General features: G+C 46.3%; 1 protein-coding gene across 3 annotated transcripts in view; it reads right to left on the bottom strand.

Annotated features, from left to right (window-relative positions):
- Positions 1–20,703, bottom strand: part of KDM6A (lysine demethylase 6A) — a 1,084,836-nt gene that overhangs the window by 692,097 nt on the left and 372,036 nt on the right. The gene's annotated exons all lie outside the window — the stretch shown is intronic.

Raw genomic sequence — 20,703 nt, 5'->3', positions numbered from 1 at the left:
AGTCGGTTGCATTTGTAACAGCACTCTAATATCAACCACACACCTACTCGAGTCCAAAATGCAATTTCAGAAAAAGTTATTTACACTGTCTTTTTCCAATGAGCATTATTCTCAAATCGACACATGTATCAAAGGTGTACTTTTAAGTGGAAAAACCAAGAGCACAATTTGATAAACCGCACCAGAGCCATGCCCTCTGACCCCTTATATATAAGGAAATAAGTTACTTACCCGCAACTACAATTCTCCAAGACTAGCATCTTGTATAGATTTACATCCTTGAATCATTCCCCTTATTAAGGCTGGAAGGGCCCCATAATTTTAACAGTACAAAATTAATAGGTCTTTATAGAAAGGCACCACTTTGAGTCCATCCATAAGATGAAACTTAAAATGCTTAACCTTCAAAATAGCCTTCCTTATTGCCATAACATATTCAAGAAGTTAGTGACTGCAAGCACTTAACACAGGAACATCACTTGCAAATACATAAGGGAAGAGCAGCGATACCAAATTCACAATTTCTCCGAAAAAGAAAATTAACACTTCTGTGTCGAACTACACAGCTGCCTTTTTGTCCCAACAACCAAAATCACAAGCAGAAAAATCCCTCCACATGCTGAATGTCAGAGGAGCAGTCCTATTACATGCAGAAACAAAAGAAATCAAGAAAGGAAATCAATTTAGAATTTCCCTTCTCCAGCAAACAAAGGCTTGCTAGTCTCCAAGGGACCACCACAAGGCAGAATAGTTCAGACAATCCAAATAGGCTACAGGCAGCCAGAAAAGCACTGGAGTAAAAACCAAGGTTACACTCAAAAATAAAAATTGGAGCAACACTCATTTTCATTACTTATGTCGCCCTTAATGACACCTGTGGGGCAGTCATATGGCCTTCAATGCACAAGACATTACTGTGTGGACAGCAAAACGAATCAAAGAAGCACAAGGGAAACAACAAGTACTAAAACACCTGTTCACAAACATACACTCATTCCAGTTCTTCCGCCCATGGGCGCAGAATATCGCTATAAAATCCATGCACAGCATGGAAATGCAGAAAAGGTGCATGATGCAAAATGTAATGGTTACTTACCCGTCAGAGTAGTTTAGCAAATTAAAGAATTTTCTGGATTTCCACGCAATTCTCCCACTTTGAGAAACAAGGTGAATTGTAAAGGAGAAACTAGGAAAATATATTAAAAAAAGCTCTTCATATCGTATTGTCACCAAAAGGGCATGGGAGAAACTGAAAATATAGACCACCCGGAGCGTATTCAGGGGTATGCGTCCAACACCATGCAAGGAGAGTCATGGTTCCAAACTGTCGCCATCGACACCCAAGAGGCAGGAGGTAGAGCATAAAGTGAGAATTTCATCCCGAACCAAGAGATGAAAGAGTAATGCATAGCATGAAAATCTAGTAAAGATCCAGATTGCAAAACCTTAAATGTTAGATTACACCACTTAGCAGTATATTCCTACCCCTGCTTTGACTTCAAAAACAACCCAAATATAGGGTAATGTAGCCAGTTCTGCAAACGTCCCCATTCCGTCATGAAATGAAATTAAATTAAATGAAAAAAGTATTTAATAAAGCGCACTGTGGCCAAGCGGCTTCCTGGCGCTGAGAGCTAAGACCATCAGTCACAAAAGGCAGCCCGAGGAATTTTAACAAGAATACGCCTGAGAGAACAGAAAAGTTTTCAGTGCTTTGCGGAAGTGAGAGTAGATGGGAATGGATCGCATAGAGAGGGGAAGACTATTCCAGAAGCGGGGGGCCAGAACAGAAAAACGGGTGCACCCGTTCTGGATTTACGAAAACGAGGGACATTAAGAAGGGCCAAAGTTGAAGAGCGAAGGGTGCGAGCAGGAGTGTAAGAGGAAATAAGAGAGCAGATGAAAGCCGGAGCAGAACGGGCAAGAGCCAAGAAGACAAGACAACCCAGTTTGAAAAGAGACCTCTGAAAGACAGGAAGCCAATGAAGAGACCTGAGCACTGGGGTAATGTGATGAGTTTTAGAAAGGTGAAAAATGAGACGGGCAGCCTGGTTCTGAATGGCTTGCAAGCGACGTGTTTCATAAGCTGGAATGCCCACGTACAGGCTGTTCCCGTAATCAAGGCGAGAGGTGATCAAGGCCATGATAATGATTTTAAGTGCACCTGAAGAGAAAAAACGGGAAATCTTTCGGATAAGCCGAAGAGACAAAAAACAAGAAGAAACAACAGAACTAATTTGAGCATGCATGGAAAGATCATGACTGACTTGGATACCCAGAGTTCTGACCGAAGAAACAGGTGTGGGAGAAGAACCAAAGGTGGGGGGCCAAAAGGCGGAAGACCAAGAACTGGAAGAGCCACCCGTCAAGACCAGCTCGGTCTTGTCCGAGTTAAGTTTAAGATGGTTAGTGCTCATCCATTGAGAAATAAAGACCAAAGTAGAGTGAAATTTAGGGAGAGACAAAGATGTGGAAGAAAGATCAAAGACAAGCTGGAGGACATCCGCGTAATTATACACGGAGACCCCCAGGTCGAGAAGAGAAGTAATGAGAGGATAGATGTAAAGGTTGAAAAGAAGAGGAGAAAGAGAGGAACCTTGGGGGACCCCACAAGAGACCAGACGAGTGGGGCCAGAAAAGCCAGACAAATGAACTGCCTGAGAGCGTCCTGAAAGAAAGGAGGCAAGCCAGGAAAGGGCAGAGCCCCGAATGCCCGCTGCGCAGACACGGTCGAGAAGAATGGAATGATTAACCGTGTCAAACGCAGCGGACAGGTCAAGGAGGACCAAGGCTTGAGGAAGAGAGGAATCAGCCTTTGATTTCAACTCATCTAGGACCGCAAGGACCACTGACTCTGTAGACTGGCCCCAGCGGAAACCTGCTTGATGGGAGGCCAGGAGATGGTTCTCCTCAATATAAGCAGATAGGCAAGAAGTGACATGACTTTCTAAAATCTTGCCGAGATAGGGAAGAAGAGAAATGGGCCTAAAGTTAGAAGGAAGTGAAGGATCTAGACCAGGCTTTTTAAGAATAGGCAGAACAATAGCAGATTTAAAAGAAGAAGGGACTGAGCCCCGGGCAAGAGAAGCATTAAGAAAGGAAAGAGGGGGAGAAGGACAATTAGTAAATAATGCTCTCAAAATACGGGCAGGGGCACAGTCGGCCGGAGAGCCAGACTTAATCTTAATAAGCAGGGTGTGAAATAGATCTAGAGAAATAGGGGGAAAGGAATCAAAAAAAGAAGAGGGTAACGAAAGGGAAGGAGGGTGAGACAAGGGAATATTAGATTTGATCTTAACGATCTTCTCAATAAAAAAGTCGTTAAGAGAATAGCAGAGGTCTTGAGAGGGGATGAGACTGGAATTTGCGCGGTCCGAGAGCGCCAAGTCCTGAACCAGAGAGAAGATCTCCTTGGATTTATTAGCTGAAAGGGCCACTTTCTCAGAAAAATAGTTGGTTTTGGCCAGAAGGACAGCTCGCTTGTAGTCATTTAGGAGGCGTTTATATTGAGCCAGAAGAGCGGGGCAATAGTTACGTCTCCAATGACGCTCAGAACGTCTCAAATCCAGTTTCAGAACTTTGAGATCAGTATTAAACCATTTATGAGCGTCATAGGGACGAACGGCCTTAGTTTTCCTGAGCGGAGCAACCAGGTCGCAAGAGGAAGATAACCAGGTGCTGAGCGCCTCAGCTTGGGAATCCAAGGAGAGCTCAGAAAGATCAGGAGTAGAAGAGGCAAGTGAGAGAGAAAGGGAATTGCAGTCATGCAGTCATGTAGTGTACTGGCAGCTTCTGGAGATCTCCAGTTCTTTAGCTGGAACAGTACAGAAGAGATGGACAAATTACTTACCTTCGGCAATGCCTTATCTGGTAGAGACATGATCTAGCTGCATATTTCTTACCTTTGAACTTCCCAGGGTCAAAACACCGCATGACGTCGTCTCAGTCATTGTGACGTTCGCATAGTCTATAAAGGCACCACCTCAGCGTGCTGTGGTCAGTACTTATCACGACTTTCCATGCCAGAAGCACAGAGCCATAAAGCTGACGGACAATGGTGTGTTCTGACAATAAGGTCCCTGAAGGGGTAAGCCCTGACATTAAGAACTGAAACACAGGGCGGGAGGATGTGAGGGTCGGTAAGGAATCTGTAGCTAGATCATGTCTCTACCAGATATGGCGTTACCGAAGATAAGTAACTTGCACATCTGATAGAGACATCTAGTCACAGATGTCTTACCTTTGAACAGATACCGAAGCAGTACAATCCCGGGAGAAGGGACTGCAAAAAAGTTTAAACCAGAAAGTCCTGTAGGACAAAAACGTCCAAAAAGGCCCAATCTGCATACCTGATTGTCCAGGCAATGATGCTTGGTAAACGTGTGCAGGGATGCCCACGTAGCCGCCTGGCAAATGTCAAGAACTGGGACACCACATTGCAGAGCAGTAGTGGTTGCCTTATCTCTGGTGGAATGATCTGAGTCCTTCAGGGAGTTGTTTCTTTGCCAAAGCATAACAAATTTTAATGTAGAGGATAACCCATTGGGAGCTGGTCCTCTTCTGCACAGCACGTCTCTACTTTGCTCCAACCTACCCCACAAAGAGTTGGTCGCCCACCCGGACCTCTTCAGTGGGGTCAAGGCAGAAAGAGAACGCTCTTTTTGGGTCCAGATGGTGGAGACATTCCTTTTCCTTCGAAGGATGATGAGGAGCATGGAAGGTGGGCAAGGTGACTGACCTAGATGGAACGGTGTCACACCTTTTGGAAAAAAAGAAGCCCTAGTGTGGAGCACTACCTTGTCTGAGAAGACGGTCGGGTAAGGAGGCTGATAAGAAAGTGCCTGCAACTCGCTTACCCTCCTGGCAGAAGTTCTTGCCACTAAAAGGGCTATCTTAATGGTGAGCAGCCGAGGGGGCAATTGTGCATTGGCTGAAAAGTTGCACACATCAGATAAGTGATGACGATCTTAACGTGTCTCTGGGGTATGATAAAAGGTGAGGGGTGGACAAAAGTCTAAGACCCTTCAGAAATCTATTTACAATAAGGGACTTGAATAGTGACGGTCGCTCTGGCAACGGTAGAAAGGCAGAAAGGGCAAAAAGGTAACCCTTTAGAGTGCCAAGAGCAGAGCCCTGTAGGGCAAGAGATAGGATGAAAAGATAATGTCAGAATGGGAGGCAGTCAGGGGGTCAATGGGCAGCTCTGCACAATATTTACAAAATATTTGCCGTCTGCAGCTGTATATCGATTTAGTGGAGGGATGCCTGGCTGCCAGAATAACTTAGTATTTGACCTTCCTCCTGAAGAATGCCATCAACTGTCGCTGCTAAATCTCCACACAAGGAGGCAGAGGGTTGGCAGGTTCAGGGGGAGGACTCTACTATGCTGCTGCGACGGAGGATCCTCCCAAAGGGGCATCCTGATCGGAGAATCGATTCTTATCGGCAGAAGCTCAGGATACCAAACTCTACATGCCCAGTCCAGAGCCACAAGAATGACTTGGGTCTAGTCGTTCCTGATCTTCTTGAGCGCTCTGGACAGGAGTGGTATGGGCATAAGGCCTGCGCTCCACTCAAGACAAAAAGCGTCGTTTAGCCAGCACCGCTTTGGAAACCTCAACTCTCAAAACTGCTGGCATTGTACGGTCTCAGTGGAGCCAAACAGATCTAACCAAGGATGTCCCCACCGCTGAAAGAGTCACTGAGCCACCTCCGGATGGAGATGCCATTTGTGCTCCACTAGACACCAACGGCTGAGTGTGTCTGCCCTCGCGTTCAGGGAACCTGCCACGTATTGAACCACCAGGGAAATGCCTTGATGTTCCACCCAATCCCAGAAACGCAGGGCCTACTGACAGAGGTTCAACAACCTTACCCCACCTTGTTTGTTGAAATACCACATCATAGTAGCGTTGTCGGTGAACACCCGACCCAGCCTTCCATTAAGAGATGGTAAGAAGCCTTTAGTGCCAATTGGATGGCACAAAGCTCCAACAGGTTGATGTGGAGCCCGGATTCTGCCGGAGACCAGAGTCCTCTGGAGACCAGAGTCCTCAGATCTCTAGCTCCACCAGATCCTGACAAATCCCAGGAGTGCCAAATCTGTCAACACTAGGATCTAGGTGGGGAAGCGAAAGGGGTCTGCCTGTGAACCATTCGTGGTTTGCCAGCCCCCACTGCAGATCTTGCGCAGTTTCCTCTTAGATCTGGACCAGGTCGGTAAGAGTCCTCCGATCCTGCGCCCATTGGAACTTCAGGCCCCACTGCAGAGCCCGCATGTGCCATCTGGCAGAATTCATTAGCAGGATGCAGGAGGCCATGAGGCCAAGCAGCCTCAGAATTAATCTCACCGAAATCCAGGATAAAGGATGAAACATTTGTATCATAGGCTGAATATCTTGGACTCAACGTTTAGAAGGATAGGCCTGAAACTGCAAAGCGTCTAGAAATGCTCCAATGAAAAGTAACATCTGGGAAGGAGTTGAGTGTAGCTTCAGCACATGGATAGTGAACCCCAGCAAATTCAGGAGGTTTGCAGAAGTCCAGAGATGGGAGACAACTGCCTGGGGCGAACCCAACTTTAACAGACAGTTGTTGAGATAGGTAAAGACTGAAATCCCTGATCTCCGCAGATGAGCTGCAACCACAGCTATCACCTTGGTGAACACCTGAAGGGCACTGGTGAGGCAGATCAGAGCACAGTAAACTGAAAGTGCTTGTGGCCAACCGTAAACTTCAGGTAGAGCCGAGGAACAGGCAGGATGGGAATACGGAAAAAGGCATCCTGTAAGTCCAATACTACCATCCAGTCTCCCAGGTCCAAGACAGACAGGACCTGAAGCAGAGTGAGCATCTTGAGATTCTCTTTTCCGAGGAAGTACTTGAGGGCTCTGAGGTCAAGGATAGGACGCCGGCCTCTGTCTTTTTTGGGGGCCAGAAAGTAGCAGGAATTGCAACCACAGCCGATCTCTGGCACCAGAACCCTCTCTGGATGGAGGGGTAGTCTCGAAGGGGAGGGAGTAGCCGCTTCGGAATATCTGGAGAATCCACCTGTCCAAGGTTATGTCCAGCCAGTGGTCGAGGTGACGGTGTAGCCTGCCATCAATTGGATGCCCATGATCTGTGAGGAGCGGACTAGGAAGGCTAGGAGGGAGGGGGTTTTGTGGCCTGAATTCTGGCCACCCAATCCAGGGTGTTGTGGCGAGCCACGGCCACGTGGAACTTGGGCGGTCTGCTGGCTAGGATAGGGCTGACTCAGCTAGAAACACCTTCGATAGCCACGAAAGGAGGGAGCACAATGAGATGAGACAGAGGCCCAAAGACTTGGCTGGAGCATCAATTCCTTTTAGCGCTCAACCGCTGAGTACCCCCGAGCTCCAAAGAGACGACAGCCATCAAAAGGCATTTCCATAAGGTGTGCTTGGACATCACCAGAGAAGCCTGACGTTTTCAATCAGCTTTGGCGAATAACAGCAACCGTTGAGAAAATCGATTTGCCCAATGAGTCGGTCGTATCAAGGACACAGCGTATGGTAAATGTTCAAGTTCCATGCTGGTGCAGGTGGAAGTCTATGAGGAATGATTCTTAGAAGTCTCTCTATAAAGGTTTTGATAACAGGGATTTTAAATAATGCTGTTGTCTATTTTGCAAATAGCCGCAAGGTGCAATTGTATAGAAGTGTATGCCAATCCTGTGGCCAGTGAATGCAATAATTGTTTGTACTTCTGCATGAAGAGGGTTGATGCTTTGTTTCCAATAAAACAATTATTTTCCATTTAGCCTCATAACATTGCCTTGTGGTAGGTTTGTGGGCCCCTTTAAGAATGTCCATAGGTTCTTAATGTAAATTTAAGTATCCAAATTCTAAGATTTCAGGAGTCAAATTGCAAGATTCATTTCCTTGGGATCGGGATGCGTTAGCTTTCTTTATTTTTGTGTAGGACGGTCCCGGTTTAGGTGAAGCTTTTCGTGAGGAACTAGAGATACCTCCTCCAAGAGTATTGAAAACCATGGTCAGCAAGCCCAAGTTGGAGCTATTAGTATAATGTTAAGAGATGTTTGCCTGATTTTCGTGACCACTAATGGAAGTAGTGGGAGAGGAGGAAAAGCGTATGCAAATATTCGTGGCCAGTTGATCCATAGAGCATTGCAGTTTGACTGTTGGTATGTATCAATCAAAACCACTTTATTCGATAATTTAAAATCATAAAAGTGTACAATACATGATTAAACAGATTAAAAACAATCCAACATTTTCATAGTTAAAAAAATAAATTACTCGATAAATCAAATTTGTAAGAACTAAATAATTTCCTCCAATGCAGCCAGTCTAATCCTCCTTGACCTGATGGAAGCAACGAGGAAGCTGGCTACACAAAACAGTTGTAGGGGATTCCATTAATTGTAAAAACAATAATGCGGGTTTAACTTGTACGAAAGCTTCCTCTCTCAGAATAGGGATAATAAACCTTTTCCTAGCTTCACGGTACAAAGGGCAAAAAAACATAAAATGCATTGTATCTTGAGCAGAAAAATCGTCACATTTACAAGGGACCCCATCATCAGGCCTAAACCAACCCTGTGGAACACTTCGTACTAAGTGGATCTGATTAAAACGGAATTTAGTCAAAAGCCATCTATGATGAAAATTTGTGACTGTTGACAGATATGGGTGCATGACCATAGATAAATTAAGCAAGAGGTGAGCCCTTACTGTAGATTTACAGAGCTCATGAGATTCACGCTCAACCTCGCAGTGCTTAATATAATATGTTTTAACCCACGTTAAATCAGCTTTACATAAACCTTCAGGATTGGTAAAAAGCTCGGGGCGTCCTATTTCCTTAGAGATTGAATTAATATAGGACAGCCACTGGATTTCCTTCCAGTTGTCTAATTTAGTGCAATCTTTCAAGATACTATGATTCAGCGTAAGGTCCGGGTTCAGCCAGGTTCTGATCCATAACAGAATTGGAGCAATTTTTATAATGTCAGAAATATATCCTAACCCCAGTTCAAGGTGGACCGAGTGTGTCGCAGTGGATTGAGAAAGACCAAGAAGAGCACGTAAAAATGTGTTCTCTTCTGTTTGAATGGGTTCAGGGTTAATATACCCCCAAATTGCGGCCCCGTACCTAGCTATTGAAACAGATTTTGCTTGATATATTTTTATAATGGCCTCACAAGGTTTCCCTCCCAGCCTTTTCGCAAAGCCCAAAATTGCAGCTGAGGAGCTACGTACCGCATTCACCTTAGTAGCTAGTTGAGATGCCCAGGTACCCTTATCGTCGAAAACGACTCCCAGGTAGGTGAATACTTTCACTCTAGAAATAACATCTCCATTACAATAAAACGTTTTATGATTGTTTTTTCCCTTGCCCAGTGCCATAGTATGGGATTTACCGTTGTTAACCACAAGGTCCAAGGATTTCATAAAATCCCCAAAGGAATTCAATAGTCTTTGCAGACCAAGCGGGGTCCTGGCCAATAAAACTGTCATCCGCATAGAGAAGTACGGGTATGGGAGTACTATCTATCCGTGGAATATCAAGAGATGCAGCTAGCAAACTATCTTCAAGGGAATTTATGTACAATGTAAATAACATGGGGGCAAGGATACCGCCCTGACGTACCCCTCTACCAGGTTTAAAACTGGCAGTACATTTCCCCTCCTGAGACATCCTTATTGAGGCTTTCAAGTCTTTATGTAATTCTGCCAAAAAATACACAAGGGGCCTATCCAGACCCAATTCCAGGAGTTTTGACCACAGCTTAGACCTGTTAACCAGGTCAAAAGCCGTGGACAGGTCCATAAAGCCTAAAAAAAGCGAGCCCCCTGCAGCTTTTGTGTACTTTGCAATAATTAAGTGTAAATTAAGACATTGATCCTCTGTACCCCTCCCCGGTCTAAAACCATACTGCGCGTTGGAGATTACACCTTTCTCTGAGGCCCAATTTGTTATCCTAGCCAGAATAACCTTTCCTAAAATTTTAAACGAGGAATCCAGCAGGGATATGGGCCTATAACATCTAGGGTCACCCCTTTGGCCCTTCTTAAACACTGGAATTATGATGGAGTGGGACCACGACTTCGGGGGGACTGTTACGGTCGCTGAGTTAAAAACATTTAACAAAATTTTGGCCCAGTACCTAGGGTTAGCCTTATACATATCCGAAGGCACCCCGTCTGGGCCAGGCGCCTTACGCCCGGCCGTACCCTCGATGGCTTTCTCCACCTCTTCTAAGGTAAAATTAATAGAGGGGAGAACTGGAAATTGGTGTCGCAAAAGCTTCCATCACGAGGTTACTGCCATATATTATTTCGAAGTGACCTAACCAGTCCTCCTCAGAGATATTCACTTCTAGCACAGAATTCTGGGAAGCGGATAGCAGAGGGGAATTAATAATTTCCCAGAATTTGGAGCTATCTTTCAGAATGGCATTATCCATTAGGGCTACCCATGCATCTTGTTTGATTTCCCTTTTCCGTGCCTGTATTACTTGCGAATACTCTTTCCTTAGCTGAGTGACTAGCCCTTTGTTTCTAGGTTTATCATTAAGGGCTTTTTTAAGTTGATTTAGGGCTAAGGTGCAACTATGATTGAACCAACCACAGGCAGATTTACTTTTAACAGCTCTGCCTTTTGTGTTGAGTTCGATAGCCACTTGTAAGCAGATAGCTTCAAAAGCCAATATTACATCCCTGCCATAGGAGAATGGATCGGCACAAGTTCTTAAATGTGGGCCAACCTTTAAGGTAATTAAATTATCAAAGTCTTCAGGGATTACCCTACTCCATTTTACTCTCCTCCCTTGATCTTTAACTTTCACGGTAACCGACGCAGGTGTCAAGGCTGATTTGTCCATAAGGGGGGGGAAGACATTAGCTAAAAACAGTACCACCGGATTATGGTCACTAAAACTAGAACGTAGGGCGTTATAAAAAAAGACATACCTTAAAAGCCCTGCAGATAAAAATATGAAATCAATTATAGATTCACTATCCCTAGCAGCATAAGTGGGGACAAGGGTATTCTTGTCCGGGAACCCTACTTCATACAAATCGTTGTTAGACAGAAGGGACTCCAAGGCTACCCCCTTCGAGCTATGTTCAAAATGTTGAGGGTTTGTGAATTGTGGGCCATCCTTGTCTCTGTAATGGCAATTTAATTTACATAGGTGTACATTAAAATCACCCATCAGGATGTAGTAGCAAAAAGTGGTTTGATTGTCCTTATAGGATTCTAAAAATGTTGACAGCCAGTGGATGTGCTCATTAGGGGACTCTTCTTGCTGTGAATTATAACAATTAATTAGAATAAGCTTGGTATTATTTGACAGGCTTACTTCCAGTATAAGGCAATTATGGGAGGTACATACAACCTTCTTGACACTTCCCATAATATTTACTGAGATCAGAAACATGAGACCACCCCTGTCTCTTCCTGCTATAGAGCTCTGGGCAGGCACGAAATAGGAGGTGAAACCATCCATCCAAAAATCACAGCCCTTATCCCAAGTCTCTTGTAGGGCTATAATGTTGTATTGATTTATTGTACTTAGCCAACCACTATCAGTCTTTTTAGTCCGTAAGCCTGCAATGTTCCAGCTTAACATTTTTATTATTTCCCCAGGGTCAATTACAGTGCTATCAAACTTGATTTGTAAATTTCCATAATTCATTATAGGATCGATAACTTCTCTGGAGTCCAAAACAACCGGACTGGCACTCCCCTGTGTCTCAGGAACCTCCCGTCAATCACAGGCCTCCAAACCCGAAAGAGCCCCAAATCTATTATGGGTAGTGATGTTACAACCATATCCACCAGGATTATCCGCTTTAAACCCTTGAGGGGCTACAGGCATCTGGGGTTCCATGAATATGAGTGGTCTTGGTCTCGCACGATTAGGGGATCTAAGTAGGTGCATATAAAAATAGCCCAGTGGTCGCACACCAACACTGTTGGTGTCGGCCGCCAAAGAAGCTGCACGTAGCAGGACTGTATTGACATGTTGGGGGTATCTAAAATTAATTATAACACAGTCCCCACTACAGCCTTTTCGGGATTGCCCGACCCACTTAGTCCTTCTGGTGGATAAAATTTGATCTGCGAAATGTATCGGGAAACCGCATCTTCTATTGAGCCAGGACACAGTTTTATTTTTCAGGGACTCATGTGTTTCGTCTCGAAGCTTGGCATGCTGATTTTCTAAGGTGGGCACATTTGTCAAGACAACTACACATGGCGCACACTCTGGAGGAAGGTTAGTATAGCCAGTATTTGTTCCGAGTCTAAGGGTTGAAGTGCCGCCTTGACCCGTAGAAGATTGTTTAACTAAGCCACTAGATAGTAAAGGGTCAGAGGGGACAATTTCCGGAGTAACAAGGGACTTGGTGGGTCGCTGAGTCAAGTGACATAATGTGCCATCAGAGACACCAACAGTACCCGTTTCTAAAGCCTTAGTTTTACCACTACCAGGCAAAAGGTTCGCTATGAGGTCACCAAGCCCCTTAACTTCCAAGTTAGCCGTTTTTAGTTGAAGTAATAAAGATTGAGTGTGCTCGGCTAACTTAGCTTCAAATTTAGCCTCGAGGGTAGCTACTAATAATGCAAATTGGTCTGGTAATAAATTAATGCAGGCTGAACTATTACCTTCCTGTAATGCGGTTCCATGAACAGTAGTATTTGGAGCTTGGTGTAGGGCTTCCGATCTTTTTTTTATTGTGCTTCCCCCCCCTTTTGCTAAGTTGTTTCCTACAAGCTCTCACAGGTCTAGGACTAGGGGGAGCTTCCTCTAAATCTATTGTGAACGAGTCCAGAGGATCCACCGGGCACTCTGAATGAACCTGAGCTACGGCCGTTAAAACCGGACGAGTGCTCACACTGATTATGTCCTCAGATGGACTAACAACCTCAGGGTTAGAGGTAATATCAGAGAGGGCAGGGAGGCCCTCCTTACCAAGGGATACTCTTCGATCATTGTTGATTTTATTGACCACTTTGACTAGATAGTTGTCCATTAGACCAGTCCCAACTACAGGTTTAGCGTGTTTACCGCTAGACATAATCAATAATAGGGTATTGGCAATAATACAACAGCAATATACCAGAAAGGGTTCAATGAGGCTACTGTAAGGGACCAAGCTTTGAAAAGTACAGGGCAATATTGATTAATAGATATCTTACACCATACCAAAGACAATCCACAATGCAGGGGAAGCTCACGTGGACTATAGTCCGAGTCGGAGATATACAGTCTGTGGCCCAGCCCAGCCTCTGCCAGCCCCGGACGGCTACAGACGGCCCGCCCTTTGCCCGGGCTTAGCCCGGCGCCCGCCCGCGCGCGTCCCGCGACGCGGAGGGGACAGCGGGCTTTTGAGCGCCTCCGGATGCGTAGGTAGCTTCAAGGGGCGCTAGGGCCGCTGGGGGCTGTAGTTTTCCCCGCTTCCAGGCCGCGAGGTGATATGGCGGCGATGACAGATTGCACACAGCGTAGCGGGCCGGGAAAACACCAACAAGCTAGCGGTAAGTGAAGGAGACCACCAGCAACCACCCCCGTGCAGGGAACAGGTCTCTCGATTTTACCAGGCACAAAGTTTGAACTTCCCTGTTGGTGTGAATACCTTCTTTCGACGTGTGGGTATTTTGCATTTTCTTTTGATCTACTCGTGGGAACACACTTTTTTTTATTAATCTTTTTATTGGTTTTAAAGAATTGAACAATCAAAAGCATAGATAATCATACATTTCAACCCCAATATATCAATCACATAGTACATGACAATGTATAGTTATTAAGTCACTCGTTTCAAGAGGATATTCAGTGTGACGTGACATTTTCAGGTCTTCAGTTGGAGAAACACATAAGCCTCCTGTGAGAAAGTGCCATCTTTTGTGCATGGTATGCCCCCACTTTTTGATGAACTGCTGAATGTACTTTGACTGAGTGTGCCCTGGGCTCCTGCAATCAGGTGCCCAGGGCCTATGTTCCTTCCCTAAAAACTGTGCTGAAACCCAATACCCAAATTGGCACACCCTGGCCACATGCCAGCCCCCGGTAAATGGTACACTAGGTACCCAGGGCCTTGTGACCAGGGAAGGCCCCTAAGGGCTGCAGCACTTATTATGCCACCCTGACACAAACACACTGTATTTGCCGGTTGAGTGTCTGGGCATAGAACACATCAGCCACCCCTCTAGCTGTGTGCCCTATGCCAGTGGTGTGGGTGCAAGAGCATTAGCCCTGTACCCCTACAGTACCCAGGTCCATTCCTCTGAACTGTAAGTGCAGTGCTGCCATTTAAGTGTATACGGTGCTGGGAGATTGTCAACACGAACTCCACAGCACCATGATGGCTCCACTGAAGACTGAGAAGTTTGGTATCAAACTTCTCAGCACATTAAACCTGCACTGATGCCAGTGCAGGATTTAATGTACAATGCACAACAGAGGGCCTCTTAGAGATGCCCCCTGAACTTAAACTACAATCCACGTCTTGTCTGAGGGGCTGCCTAGGCTGCCAAACAGCAGACATGTTGCTGGACCACTGGGAAGAGAGCCATCCGCTCTCCTGGGCCTGCAACAATGCACATCCTGGGCGAGGTGCTAGGTCTCCTCCCCCAGGATGGGCAGGGGAAGTTTTAAAGGCATGCCGCCTTCGTGAGCTTCTCCAGGCCACTTGCTGTACTCCGCAACTGGCCTCTACCGGTTCTAAATCCCCACTCTGGCGGGAAGACTGGCTGGAAACCCAAAGGAAGGACAGGGGGTGTGCCAGCTTCTGCCAACCCCACCCCTCAGGTGGGGGAGGCGAGGTGAAGCACATCTCCAGGCTCTCGCCATCTTGAAGATGGGGAGCCCTGCCCAATCAGGACTAGGCCACTGCCCCCATCCCACAGGAGTGGCAGGATAGGGTTGTACCCACCCCAGGGCAAGGACCCAGTTGTCCCTGCCCTTTACTTACCTGTAACGCCCCTAAATTTAGTATTTAGGGGCACCCTGAACCTCCCTTCCTTAGATCCAGATTCCGAAACAGCAAAGAAGATCAAGAAGAAAGAAGACCTGCCTTGCAGCTGCTAACAAGAGGAAGACACCAACTGCTTTGGCCCCAGCCCTACCGGCCTGTCGACCCTCGAACCTGCTCCTGCTAAATCCCAGCATCTCCTGTGGCCTGCAACCTAACAAGCCCCGGAGGACCTGGCTACTTTGTGACTGAGCATCTGGGACTCCCATGAGCAGTGGTACTGCTCAAAGCAAGTAACTGACCCCTGGCATCAGCCAGGAACCGCGAACCCTGCACACTGCACCTGCCAAGCCTGGCCTGTGCTGGAGTGGACAAAAACCACGAGGATGTCCCCCCGGCGACTGTGACCCCGAATCCAGCACCCAAGGACCTACCTCGATGTTTCGGACGACACCTGCAGCCTCAGAACCAGGGACCCCCCCCCCAACCGCGATCAACAGAGGGTAAGATTTCCTGACACCAAAAGGCACCCCTGCACCCGGCGCCCTGTGCCCAACTCCCGGGTACCTACCTATCCTCCAACTACCCAACTTACCTCTCTAAGTGGTGGTCGCACCTGAAGAATCTTAGTCCCCGAGCTTGCAGCCTTTGTTCGTTCTTGAGCTTCTCCATTGCAATCAACTGAGCACCCGCTGGCTCAAAAGCACCCTGCACCCAGCTGCCCGAGTGGCCCTGGCAGTGCAACTTCTACTCTAACCTACTTCCCCATTTACCCTGAGCAAGTGACCAGGAGCCCAGCTCCCACAGCCGCGTGGCCTGCTAGCCAGCAGCCACCAACCACAGGTCCCCTGGCTCTCATAGGATAACATTGGGCCTACCTCACTCTGCACCCGGCTGCCCCTGTGCCGCCGAGGGTGTAACAACTGTACTTACCTGACCCTGGGAGACCCCCGAGTCTATGCCCAGAACCTTAACTCTGCCAGTCGAGTACTTAACCAAAAGCTGATAACTCACTTTTCTTCCATAGGGTAACATTGACTGGCTTCACTTGAAAAGTTTTCTAAGTGTGGAGTTTCTAAACTTTAAAATATTCACCTAAAATCAACCGAGTATCGAAATCGAAAATACTCACCTGCTATTAGGAGAGATCCCAGTGCTGGATCTTAGTGCCCAGCACTGACCCTGAAAAGTAATTACAACCATACTTACCGCTAACTCAGTTTTCTTCCATAGGAAACCATTGACTGTTTTTCTGTGAATTTTCCTTTAAGTGTCGATTTTTGCAAACTACAAATATTCTTTAAAAATCGTACCAACTGTGAAAACGTAATTACTTACCTGTTTTAGATAGATGTCCCAGTACTGAGCCTAGGAGCCCAGCACTGAATTACAAAAGTACCGACAACATACTTTACCTGCCACTTGAATTTCCTTCCATAGGATAACATTGCCTGGTTTTTGCTGAAAAAGTTTCTAAGTGTCGATTTTGCAAACTTACAAATATTTCTTAAAAATCGCCTGTATAACCTAAACGCATTCTCTCGACTGCTTACAGATGGTACACTAGTGCTGGATCCAGGATCCAACAATGAGCTAGAAAAAGTAACCATAACCCCACTTATCTGCTAATGGAATTTCTTCCCATAGGATAACATTGGTGATTTCATTACAAAAAGTTTGTCAACTTTTAAAATACCAAAATATTGCTTAAAAATCAAAACAGTAACTAAACCGTATTTACTCACCCGTTTCGAGGAAATGTCCCAGGACTGAATCTAGGATCCAGTCCTGGAGTTAGAAAACTAATGCTAAAAGTAATCAATTGCATTTACTTAGATTTTCCCATTGAGCTCAATGGATAATTGTGTTTGAATTGTGCTGCCAATTGCAACAAACTAACTATTGCATTCAAAAGACTATTGCCTATTGAAAAGTATTTAACTAAAGCATCTCATTCTGAGAAAGTATATTTTGATACCTATTGTTGGTTCTAAAATAAAACAAATATTTTTTATGTATAAACCATTGGCCTAGAGTTCAGTTATTGTGTGTGAGACCATTTGCTGACGGAGTGTGAGCAACAAATGCTTTACACTGTCCTCTGATACTGCCTTACTGCTCGACCAACATACCACTTTAAAGAGTAAGGTTAGATCTAACTTTAGCCTCTGCCAAACCTCTGTGGACTCTGTACACACTGTACCTATTTTGGAACAGTATATACAGAGCCACTTTCCTACACCTCCCCTGTACATATTCCAGTTACCCCATTTTTTATTCAAGTTTTTGGGCCATCCTCTAGACTTAAACACTTCTTTTTCCACAATCATGCATTTATCTAACTCGTTTGCCCAAGCCTTAGGCGATGGCTTCTCCGCCACGCCCCATTTCATTGCTATTGCACGTTTCACTAAGGTGTATCCCAGAGTGGCCAGCTATTGCTCCACTTCGGTCAGGTCAGTAGCCTCCCAAATATTAAAGAATCCTAATGCGGTGTAAGGGTTATCGTTTTCCCCAGTGCGTCCTTCATTTGTCGGGTTGCCTTTTCCCATATGGGTCTTATTAGTGGACAGTCCCATATAGTGTGATAAAAAGTCGCCTCTTGACAGCCACACAGACATAATGTATCCAATCTAGTTCCCATTTTCCCCAGTGTGACCCCAGTGAGATATGTTGTATGTAGGAATTTTAATTGCATCAAGCAAAAACGAAGAGTGATAGCTGCCTCTCTCTGGGACATCAGTGACACCTGTCAGTCTTCCTCTTCAATGGGCCCTAGGTCAGTTTGCCATCTTTCCGGAGAGTGCGAAATGGGTCTGTTAAATTATTAGAGTTTCCGATATGTTAAGGATATTGCTTTATAAAAAAATGGTTCTGAAAGCAGCTGATCCTCCAGAGGGGACGATTCTGGTAGTTTGCCCATATCCGGGAGTGCTGCCGTAAGGGCATGCCGAATTTGTAAATATCGAAAAACTTCCCCTGGAGCTAATGTCATATTTCCACTACAGTTCCCCAAATGTAAGGATTTTCCACTGTTTCACTAGATGGCCTATAGTGCAGATTCCAATCGTATCCCATTTGTCAAAGCCTGGCTGGTTTCACTAAAGCCCTTATTTTTGAGTAGACCACAATGGCATGGCATGGGTCATTACATTCGTCCAACCAATAAGTCTTGTCGCCTAGTGCCAAATGTGTACCGTTTGAGTCGTTGGGCCCAGGTACCTCCAGTGGGAAACTGGCTCTATATAGACTACACCAAAATGAGGTATAGTGTGTTTAGAGGCCAGGTGACACCAGAGGCAGGCAGAGGTTAGATAGAACCTTACTCTCCATTTGTGGTAGAGGGGTCGACCAGTAAGGCAGTATAAGAAGACCGTGCTAATCATCTGATGTACACAGTCAGCAAATGAATTCACACACTCAAGAACTGAACTCTAGGCCATTTGTTTTTGTAAAAAAAATATAAACTGTTTATTTTTAGAACCAAGCAAGCCTGGCACAGGTAAGCATAAAGAACAAGTCACTTACCTTTGGTAACGATATATATGTAAGAAACATTAGTAGTGATAGATTACCTTAGAATTACCCCCAGGCGTCAGACTGGATCCGGTAAGTCCTCATTAGCATTACCCCTGCGTGTCGGAAGGTGGCGTTGTGCGGCTCCACATCCATCGTTGGCGTCGTGGTCTCCAAGATGACGTCGCGGCAGCTACTTAGACGCCGCACTCGCACGCTGACGTCAGTTCTGTACACTACTTTTCGCGCCAGGAACGCAGAGCAAAGCAAGATACTGACCACTGGTGCCTTGAAACTAGGGCCCTGAAAGGGATGACCTTAACCCTAGAAATCAGTTCGCAGAACGGGGAGGATGGATGGGGCGGTAAGGAATCTATCACTACTAATGTTTCTTACAGATATATCGTTACAGAAGGTAAGTAACTTGTTCATCTGAAAGATAGTTATAGATTCCATACCTTACAATAGATACCCGAGCAATACCAACCCCAGTGGTGGGTCTGCGAAACAAGATCGCACTGTGAAGCCTCAGAGAACAGAACAGCCAAAGAAGCAGTCTCTCCGGACTTGGCTGTCCAGGCAGTAATGCTTAGTGAAAGAGTGCAGCGAGGCCCACGTAGCTGCCTGACAGATGTTTTGTGAGGGGGTACCACGTCCCAATGCCGTAGTGGCAGCAGTCGCCCTGGTGGAATTGGCGCGCAGCCCCAACGGAGGCTCCGTTTTAGCCAAAGAGTAACAGACTTTAATACACAAGACGACCCACAGGGAGATAGTCCGCTTGTGTACGGCCCGACCATTCTTTGCGCCAACATAGCCAACAAAGAGCTGGTCATCCACCCGGAACTGCTGTGTGCGATTCAGGTAAAATGAGAGCGCATTTTCTGGGTCCAGATGGTGGGAGCCTCTCTAGAAGGATGCGGAAAGAAGGTGGGCAAAGTGATGGTCTGCCCGATGTAAAAAGCAGTGACAACTTTTGGCAGAAAGGATGGATGGATTCTGAGCACAATCGTGTCTGGATGGACAGACAAAAAAGGAGGTTTACAAGAAAGAGCCTGGAGCTCACTCACTCGCCTAGCGGAGGTCAGAGCAACCAGGAAAGCAGTCATTAGAGTTAAGAGACGTAGAGGACAGTTGGGAAGAGGCTCATAGGGATCGCACATCAAGTATGTAAGAACCAGATTCAAGTCCCACTGTGGCATCACAAAAAAAATAGGAGGGAAAAGGTGAGTAATGCCTTTGATGAATCTATTTACAACAGGGGACTTGAAAAGAGAGGGCTGATCAGAGAGCCTGAGAAAGGTCGAAATAGCAGAAAGGTAGCCCTTGATTGTGCCCAGAGCAGAGCCCTGCTGGGCCAAAGAAAGAAGGAACAAAAGGACTTCTAAAAGACGGGCAGAAAGGGGATCCACAGCCTTTGCTGTGCACCATGCCACAAATTTGTTCCACCAGCAGGCGTATAACAACTTAGTGGAGGGCCGCCTAGCCGCCAGAATGACATTACAAACTTCAGGAGGCAAGTCAGAAGAAATCAACTGCCGCCGCTCAATCTCCACGCAAGGTGGTAGAGACTGGACAGGTTCGGGTGGAGGACCGTCCCCCGCTGCTGCGACAGAAGATCCTCCCGAAGAGGCTGTCGGATCGGAGGATCGATGGTAATACCGAGCCACAAGAATGACTTGGGCCTGGTCGCGCCTGATCTTCAGCACTCTGGGCAGAAGTGGTATAGGAGGAAAGGCGTACAACAGAGCGCAACTTCACTCGCGATGAACATTCCATAGCGCAGAACTGCTGACATTGCACGTTCTCTTCGGTGGCAAAGAGATCTAACCAAGGCTCTCCCAACTGTTTAAAGAGACCTTAGACGACGTCCAAGTGAAGACGCCATTCGTGATCCATCATGCACCTGCTGCTGAATTCGTCCGCCCTGGCATTCAGTGAACCTGTCAGGTGTTGAACCACCAGGAAAATACCCTGATGATCCAGCCATGTCCAGAGGCGCAGAGCATCCTCACATAGGGCCAACGACCCCACCCCACCCTGTTTGTTGCAGTACCACAAGACGGTGGTGTTGTCCGTGAACACCTGCACTACTCTCTCCTTGACAGAGGGAAGGAAGGCCTTCAGTGCAAGTTGGATCGCCCGAAGCTCCAGAAGACTGATATGGAGCCGGGACTCCGCCGGAGACCAGAGGCCTCTGATATCCACCTCTCTCATGTGGCCACCC

This window comes from Triturus cristatus, chromosome 8 (assembly GCF_964204655.1).
Source record: "Triturus cristatus chromosome 8, aTriCri1.1, whole genome shotgun sequence".
In the NCBI taxonomy this organism is placed as follows: Eukaryota; Metazoa; Chordata; class Amphibia; order Caudata; family Salamandridae; genus Triturus; species Triturus cristatus.
The sequence above is the reverse complement of the archived record's forward strand: the minus strand, read 5'-3'. Positions and strand labels throughout refer to the sequence as shown.